This window comes from Lipotes vexillifer, unplaced genomic scaffold (genome assembly GCF_000442215.2).
Source record: "Lipotes vexillifer unplaced genomic scaffold, Lipotes_vexillifer_v1.1 scaffold898, whole genome shotgun sequence".
NCBI classification, from domain to species: domain Eukaryota; kingdom Metazoa; phylum Chordata; class Mammalia; order Artiodactyla; family Lipotidae; genus Lipotes; species Lipotes vexillifer.
The window spans coordinates 65677-75845 of NW_006782744.1; positions in this window are offsets into that span (position 1 = coordinate 65677).

Here is a 10169-nt window from a genome sequence, read left to right on the forward strand (position 1 = left end):
TTTCTATAAATTCTGTTTTACCTAATTCTCTTGCTATGGTTATTCTCGTGCTATATTCCTGTGGCTTTTTCCCTAAGTAATTAGCAGAATGAAAACTTACCAAAAAACCCCAATATTCTAAGAATTTTCAACATAGAATTTGTGGAGTTCTTTTAAACTTTATTTTACTCAAAAGAGAACAAAGAAGGTTATTAATCCATAAATCCTTTTGCTGTTGAAGAAGTTTGCCTCCATTTGGTTCAAGGTTCTTGAAAAGATTTTTCTGAAATGCAACTAAAAATAAGCATAAATGGTGACTATTCCCCAGACTTCAACTGAACACTGAAGTCCAAAAAGAGAACTAAACTTCTCTCCTGTCCCATGAAATATCATTTTATATTCAACTAAGTTTTATTATTCAAGTATGTTATTTTTAGATAAATATGAAGATAAAATGAAGAGATAAATTTAGCTAGAAGTAAATAACAATTGTAATTATTGCTATTATACAACAGAGAGAAAAATAAAACTAGGAAAGCTTTCATTTGTTTTCCCTGTGCCCCAGACAAATGAACAAATACATGAAAATCAGAACACTAGTAATTATACATGAATTTTATTGAAAACAGGTCAAAGTTACGATGCAATTTGGTCACGGGAAGTTATCCCTAACAATGGTGGAAAAAGGTGAATTTAATAATCTCCTTGTGCCCCTTCTGCCGTCAAATGTTCAGCAGACTGCAATGGAGGTTCTATTACCTTAAATGTATCCCGCCTGCTGTACTCAGGTTTCTGGGACAGAACTAATCAAGAGAATGTTGCTTTCGCTCTTGTATTTTCTTCTGATGATCTCTGGTTCCTTCATGAGTTTCAGTTCTTGTGAGCAAATACAACGTTTTAGTTCTTACAGCTTCTCTTCTATGAAAAGTTGTTGCTAACCCAATGACTTCTAGCTCTATACATCAAAGAATAAACTGTCGAAACTTCTAAAACCCTTCCAGAGTCACTAGCCAAACCTTGTTAACGCTAGTCTGATTTGTCAAATTTTATGATTTTTTTATATTGATGGTACTTATTATATTGATGGTACTTATTATATTGATGGTATTACATTCTAGCCCTCACACCTATCTTTTATCTGCTATGTCTAACATATACTTTTCTCCATTTTTAAGGTCACTTTTGTTTCTCCAACTCATAAATGAATTTTAAATAACTGCTCATTGAAGAAACCATTATACTACTCATATGTACATGTATGTACACACATAGGTCTAAAGTAAAAATTGAAGACAAAGCAGTCTCAGTACCAAAGACTAGGCCTTTGTCCACCTGTATTTTCACATTCCATTTTAATTTATTTTTATTTCCAAAGTAGTTAAATTAAGGATTATTTTCATACTCTTCTTTTCTTTAGCATATCAACACCTGTGTCTTTAAACTGTTAGGTTTCTAGTATATTTATATGATTGAAACATCTGTTGAACTTCGATTATGACTGATAAATAACCAAATATACCTCTCTACATTTTCAGTTATACAACATGTGTTCTGTCAAAATGCCACACTAAACTCAGCTCTGAGGCATGTCTGATGAAGAGAAAATGGAAATAATCAGGACCTTAGCTATGAAAATTGGAGTTGGATCACTGCTCTTCACATACGAGAGAAATGAGTATCCTGTGACTCAGTTTTCTAATCTGTAAAATAACAATGCTATATTACCTACTTCATTCAGTTGCTATAAGGATTAATGAGATTACTTGTGAACACATACTGACTGGCTTTCCTATGACTTCTTTCTCTTGGCTTCTCACTCTTTATTCAGTTTTAGAAATTGCCTCTGAAGTGTTTATCAATTTATATCAAGTCAGTTGGTTGCTTGAGATATTCCTCAAAATAAATTTCAAAGCAGGGAGTTAATTTTTTTTCCTTCTCAGCAGGAGTTTCTTTTGTTTTGTTTTCATTTTCTTGTGTGTGTCCATAGGCACGCCTTTTGAACAAGCTACTGAAATATAGAGAAAGAGTAGAGTACCAAGAGGGTTTTTAATCTGAGTCCCCTGGCTGAAGCCAGAGTGAATGCCCTCAGCAGGGGCCCTCTCCATGTCAGCTGAGCACTGTCCTGTCAAGAGGCCTGGCTTCCACAGCACCCCACTGTTCAGCCACCAACTTGCTTTGTGTTGGTTACTGAAGATCCATACCTTTCCTTGTTTGACATGTTTTATTTTGTTATGCTGAGTTCTCTAAGTAAGATGCACCATCTTTGTACATTTCCTTCTGCTCTGAGACAATTCAGTAGGAAGTTGGTCTATCACATTTAGATTAAAGATGCATACAACGAAAGGAACCAATATGCAAGATTTATAAGGAACCCTTCTGGGGTACACCTTACAGACTTTGTGTGCATATCTGAAACCAAGGAGAACTTCCCCTCTATGTTTTAATGAAATTACTTTTTGTTTACTTTTGCTATGTTTTTTTTGTTTTTAAACAGGTAATATGATAAGACATGATATTTTAAAGAGAGGTTTATATAAAAGTTACTGAGAATTCTCTTTGCAGCAGTGTTGGATAATGTATAACTCCAGATTTTTCAATTAAAACTGAAATTTAGGGACTTCCCTGGTGGCGCAGTGGTTAAGAATCCGCCTGCCAATGCAGGGGTCACGGGTTCAAACCATGGTCCAGGAAGATCCCACATGCAGTGGAGCAACTAAGCCCGTACGCCACAACTACTAAGCCTGCACTCTAGAGTCCACGAGCCACAGCTACTGAAGCCCACGCACCTAGAGCCCGTGCTCTGCAACAAGAGAAGCCACCGCAATGAGAAGTCCACGCACCACAAACGAAGAGTAGGCCCTGCTCGCCACAACTAGAGAAAACCCACGTGCAGAAACAAAGACCCAATGCAGCCAAAAATAAACAAATAAAAAAACAAACAACAACAAAAACTGAAATTTAGCCACATTTTCAGATACTATCCACATTCAAGCAAAATAAGGATTTCTTCCTAACACTAGGCCCTTTGACATGAAGAAAATGGCCCGACATCCAAGAGTTGTAGATAACAAATAAATAAGAAAGGAAAGATATTAAAGAGAGCCTGCACTACCTCAAACTATCATAGTGGGATCATAGTGAAAGGGAAAGTGAAGAATATCACTTTTTTTTTTTAATGAAATATGCATCATTTAAGAATTACAAATTTAAAATCAGTATCAACTTTATAAAATCACATTATATACATATATTTACCTATATACATATATCTTTTTGAATCACATGAGTTTGGATTCTAAAAATGCCACTTATAATTTATTCAACTTAAGATAAATTACTTAACTTTTGTTCTTTAGTTCCTTTATCGAAAACAGGAATAGTAGTATCTATTTTATGGGACTGTTGGGCAAATTAACAAAATGCTTAGTTCTTAAGTGCCTAGTTCAGTGACTGTGACATAGTAAGCTTTAATGAATATATAAGTATGCATGGTCATCATCATCACTATCACCACTCCTTATATCCTTAGCTACTCACCAAGTACTCTAAAGTTTCTTATATATATATATATATATATATATATATAAAAAGATTCTTATATATATATTATATATATATAATATATATATATCAGTCTGTAGACTGAAGATATGAAACAACCATTGAACTAAAAAGATACCCAATGGAGAGCAAATGGAGAAGTATATCCGCAAGCCCTGTGGTGGTTTTAAAGTATGTCTACCAATTTGTTGATATACCCTGCTCCGCAGCCCAAGAGGTGAAGCTTAATTCCCATCCCCTTGAGTGTGGTCTGGATTTAGTGATTCACTTCTGAAAACAAGATACAGCAGAAGTAATGGGAAGTCACTTCTAAGATTAGGTTATGAAAACAGCGTGGCTTCCATCTTGGGTGTTCTTTCTGTTGCTCTCTCTTTGATAACTCTTTTTAGGGAAAGCCATATTGGGAGCAGCCCTAAGGAGGACCCTGCATGGTGAGGAACTAAAGTCTCCTGATGGCAGTAACACAAGTGAGCCTGGAACTTCAAGCCCCAGTTAACTTTCAGACTACAGCCAAGGCCAATAGCTTGAATGCATCTCATTAGAGATCTTGGACAAGAACTACCTCATTCCTACATTCCTGATGCTCAGAAACTATGTGAAATAAATAAATATTTGTTGTTGTAAGTTGTACATTTAACGGTCAGTTATTATGCAGAAATAATATACACCTAAATAGTGACAGAAACTGATCCAAGGGAATGGTGATAGAATCAGACCAGAAAATGGGTATTCAGGAGTTGTCCTTGACTCAGCCATTTCATCATGGAGCACAGCTTCCTGCCTCTTTACTTATGAATTACTCAACCCCTGCTTCTCTATTAAACTCCAATAATATTTGTCATCATCCTACCCATCTCTTGATTATTCGGTTGTACAAAGGCAAGTATCACTATTGTTAACATCTACGTTTGAATTGGATTCTACATAAAAGTTCTTAAATCACTTTAAAATATTTCTAAAACATGACAATAGTTACATCTTTTTGTGCTTACTATTATTTTCTTTCCATGTAAGGACAGTTAAATCTAGTGGTCTTTTGAACATTTAAAAAACGTGTATTTCTTGTACCTGAAACCATATATCAGCTTCAGGAAAGGAAGATTTGGCAACTGTTTCTAAGTGGATCACTCTTCCAGTAATAAAACAAATGGCACATTTCCCAGACTGAAATAATTATTTTAATCTCAATCAATTACTCTCTTTCTTTCTCTCATTCCCCTCTTTCTTTCTTCAGAGAGTTATATGGAACAAAAGAGCTTTCTAACTGAATAGCAATCAGGTGCTACCTATCATTAATTAACACACCAGGAATCTCTTATTGCTTTCCACGGGTGAGAGTGAGAAAGAAGTTAGAGCTATATATATTTTCTCCACTTAAATTAATTTCCAAAGAAATACATGAAGGCTATAACGGTTGTTTGGTCTTGTTATTGGAAAAGGAACGAGTAAAGAAAACACTTTAAAAGGATATTCACCATAATTACATATACCTGGATTTAGAATACAATCATGCAATTGTTTGCTTAAGACCCACCTGGAATGTAAGAGGAGACCTATTAAATACTGTACACTTCTTACATGGAGAATTATCCATTTGTGGTTGAAACAAATTATTTTATTCAAATTCTTTAATTTTGTCAATTTTTGTGGATTAAAATAACAGCTTACTATGCACGTTGAAGAGAATCTTTCTCAAAAAGAAAACGATAATCACCGATTTATCATGGCTCTCTAGATTTGTATAAGTCCATTATAAAGGTTATGCTGTGGTTTTGTTGCTATGGTTTCTATCAAAAGGGCTTAGTATGAAAAACTTGTGAGAAAATTCAAATCCATGAGAGAATTTCAATTATGGAAAGCACTTCAACACTTTATGAAGAACAAATATTTCACAACCTAAGCTTGACTACTTAAAATAAAAGTTTCATAAAACTGCCAGAGCCTAAAAAGTTAGGATCAAAAGTCCCTTTCTTCTTGATTTTTAAAATAATGTTATCCAACATTTCTAGTGTTCCTTTTTCTCTTTTTCACATCTAAAATAGCCCTCTGGACTCTCTTTTTACTGTACTCCTCACCAAAAATGTTACATTTGTTCCTACATATATTTTCAATTTACAGGTAAGAAAATGGGGAAGAAGGTATTGAGAAAAGAGATGAGGATTACAGTCTTCACTTTGACAGCATCTCTGGGACCTTGGCCATATGACTTCATTCTCCCGGGACTCATTTTCTTCAGCTACCAAATTAAGCTTTGTGCCAGTTCTTGTTCAGCTACAACATTTTATAACTCTCAAATCTGATATTCAAATCCTACACATCTCCTAAGTTGCAAATTTTCTGGTATTTCACCCTTTCTGTACATTTTCCCACTTGCTGTTGCTTCAAATTCAAATTCATTTAAACTAATGAGAAAGGTCTGCATACAGAGCCATTCCCTGTTTTCCCTGATAAGAACCCCATCATCCTCCACTACCCAGACTTGGAAATCCGTAATTCTTGCCTTAACCACCCCTTCATCTTCAGCATCAAATCACTTGCAAAATACATGTGAGTTTTTCATCTCTATCTCCCTTCAGTCTAGTATCTTTCCATTTCTATTTCCATCATACTATTTCTGAGTTTTATTGCTACTCCCCTAGACAACTACAAAGGTTCCAACTTAGTTTCCCTGCTTACAGAGTCCCCACATCCAGCAACAGACTGGAAATATGACTGGGATGCAGGGATAAATACCATTCTAACCTCTAAGCCCCATGGCATATGGGGCAATATTTTAGAATTAAAGATGGTATCGATCAGCCCAAAACTTCTGAATATCTTGTAAATTGATTTAAATTACATTTATATTAAAATTATAGTTAAACTAAAAGTCATCACAAAATGATATGAAGCAAATATTTTCCCACACGCATGCCAGATATTATGCTAGATGTTAGGTAAAGAGTAATTACTATTTTCTGCATTTGAGAATTCACTGCCTTGTACATAGGAGACAGAAATGCAAACAAAAAGAAATCACAATATAAACCAAACAAAAGCCCACATTGGAGGACAAATATACTTTATGCCTTGCATTTAGCTTTCCCCCCATTCAACTACCAAGGAAGAACATTTTTAATGCAAAGTAGCTACCCTGTATTTATCTTGCTACTCTGCTGTAAAAATTTAGTGAAACATATTAATTCTAAAATACCCAAGAAGTACATAGTAATACTGAAATGCAACTACAGATACTGTGATATTATAACTTCGAAAGCCGAAATCGAGTTTTATTTTTAAAATTATAATCTTTTAAAAATAATTCAATAATAAAAATGATTTATTGAAATTATGATCATGAAACCAAACTATATGTGGGGGTGACAGATAAAAAGAATTTTATTAGTAATTAAAACAAATCCCTTTTAGATATGTTTCTAAACCTTCCAATATTAAATCTCCATACAATCCTGGAGGCATTGGATGTAGAAAGTTAAATTCAGAATATTATTAAATACAAACGAAACACATTATAATTCTGGATAAATGACCTATGTTTCTTCAATATGTCTAGGCTATCTCTTTATAACTGCAAGAAAACTAGATAGAATTTCAAAATAATTCATTAGTAAAATAATTCTATCATATCCATGTAATATTTCTACGAATACATACAATTCGTTCATTACTTTTTATTTTAGAGTTCATTCACAGGGGCAGGTCGGGAAGAGACAGAGACAGAGAGAGAATCTCTAATAGGTATCTTAACACCTAGAGTTGTCAACATTCTTAGAGAATTTCATAGGTAAAACTGACCCTCTATATACGCAAAATTTAGTACATCCTAGAATCATGTGGAAAGAAGTTTTGTTAACCAAGAAGTGACTGAATAGATACCGTTCAGATGCATTACTATTGAACTAACTTTAATGAGATGAAATTACCTCTGTAGAAATCTTCTAAGAATTAGGCCCAATTACATGCAAGTAGGCCCACATAAGATGCCTAGATAAGCTGGGTGGACATTGCCAAGATGTAGAATGACGGTCAAAGAACACAACAGTGACCATTGATCTGAGCCACATAAGCAATTTAAAAATTCTAAAAGAGACCTTTTCATGGGGAAACTTGATGGAGCAATGAGTTATCAATTTTTTTTTTTATTTAAGTGCTTAATGGTATAGGCCAATGTGGGGAAATTAGACAAACTGTCACTAGGTATTTGAAAATCTTAAAGCAACTAACAAAAGGTGAAGCTTCATGAACAAAAATCAGCACCTATTTGGGGTAAAAGAATGTACTTGATCAATCTAAGAACTGTCTGAAACACACACTTCCTCCCAATTTGACACCTGCCATTTGCGTATTCACAGGAAAAAGACAGGGGACATGTGCAACTAATGAAAGAATAATACTTTCATATCTTATAGCTTTAACTATAACCAAATATCTAGTGAGTTACTTTAATAAGGTGGTGATCACAGAATATTTCCTAAAGAAATGAAAGACAAAAATCTAAGTGGTCCCTAGTAGACAGAATCAATCCAATAAACAGTTGAAGAGGTTGCATCTGAAATGGCTCAGTGATCATGTCACCAAGTTGATATTTTGAGCCCACTAGAGACCCTTACCAAAATTACAGGTATTTAACAAAATATACTTCTCTGGAAAAGAGATTACTAAACAAATCAATATACCATTCATTTTTCCATTAAAACTAAAAAATACTTCGAAAAGACAAGTAAAGGTTGAAAGATATCATCAAGTGTGAGTGTGAAGTAGTTATCAAGAGCTTTTCTGAAATAAAAGCCAGAGTTTTTTTTAGAGGCCTCTCCCGTTGCAGAGCACAGGCTCCAGATGCGCAGGCTCATCGGCCATGGCTCACGGGCCCAGCCGCTCCGCAAAAGCCAGAGTTTTAATGGCTACACTTTTTGCTCTCTGTCAGGTACTAACTTGATGGATTTGGGAGAGAAGCCACTCAGGCTCCGATGCTGTTGGTTCCATTTCTGAGCCTCGACGATACCAGGTCTCCCTTCAATTCTAACAGGTCCCACGTAGTTGAGCTGATCTTTTGTTCCACCCAAAAAAGCCTGAGCTCTAAACTACGTTCCACACATTTTTTAATATAAAATGACTGTAGAAAATATAACAAATAGCGAAATCCATGGATGACAAAACATGACAAATGCTGTTTCTGTCAAGAGTAAATTAAATGATATTAAGGACTGACAGAATCCAAGCAGTTTATTACTTTGAAATAATCATTAGACTTTAATGTATTTTTAAACCCTGCATGTCAAAATAGTAAGTCACCATGATATTCTCTCTGTAACACCAAGTTAAAATCTGGTATATCAAAAGAGAGTATTGGGAAATCATTCTAATACATATGTATGTATGTGTATATGCATATATAAACTTTTGATTGAATTAGGAAATTTTAATAATTATAAATGTTAACACAAAAAAGCCTAATTTATGTCCTGTAAATAAACACATGTAATATATCCAAGGGATTTTTTGGACACATCTTGTATAGTTTACAGGGAGATAAGAGAAGTGAAAAACAGGAAAAGTTGGTTGAAATTTTTTGAATAGAAAACTCTTTTTAACTCTCAGATATAATTTTGAATGTATCATAACCATAGTTTTGCTATAAACATTAAAATGTTTATAGGACCTGAATTTTAAAAATTAATATCTAGTATAAGATACCACTAAGATTGCATTACTTCAGGGTGACTCTCCAGACCACTTCTAAACTAGCTTTTCTCAGACTTCTATAAAACTCATAATTTTCATAAGTCTCCTATACAAGTTCATACTGAAATATCTACAGATCCTTATATCCTTCTGATTTATCCCTGCCATGCAGTTGGCTTATCCAAGGAATAATCCTTCAAAAAGTGAATGGTGGAGAAATTTACTTTTTAGAATCTTTATGTAAAATATTTGCATTCCTCCGGTCAAAAAATAAAACAAAACCAGATGAACAAAAAAGTAAATAAAAAACAAAACCCTCTTATATTTCTAATCCTCTGTTCACCAATGAATAACAATTGGGGAACGTGAATTTCTTATGGTTAAAGAGCTATTTAATAATCAGCTCTCCAATCTGTATCTAGTCTAGATAAAATATAGTGTAGACTAGAAAAGAGTAGTTTCTCTCAAGATATCTTTATGCACTGTTTCTATATCTAGAACATGATACCCTGCTTTAAACAATTTAAAAGTATAACAATTTTAAAATTAAAAGTACACTGACATGTGTGCATGCATGTGTGTGTCATAAGGCTACATGGTTTCAAAAATGTCTAATATTCCTCCTTTTGGACTAAAATATGATTGACTATATTCTGCACATAGGAGGCCACTTTATAGAATCTCATATACAGAATATAACAAAGAAGTAGCATTAACATTTACATTATAGGGTCCTGCTGCCTTTTAATAATGGTTGCCACTCCTCCCCAGCTCTGCTACTCTATTGATATTTCTCTTGTCCACCTTGTGTGACTGAAAGAGGTCAGTGGAAGAAGGGGCAAAGGCTGTCTCTCAGTCATTAATAATAGGATTCAATTTCAAAGGGGCCGGTATGAATTTTTGAGTGTTCCCTAACTCTTGCTCTTCAAAACAGCCATCTCTTTCCC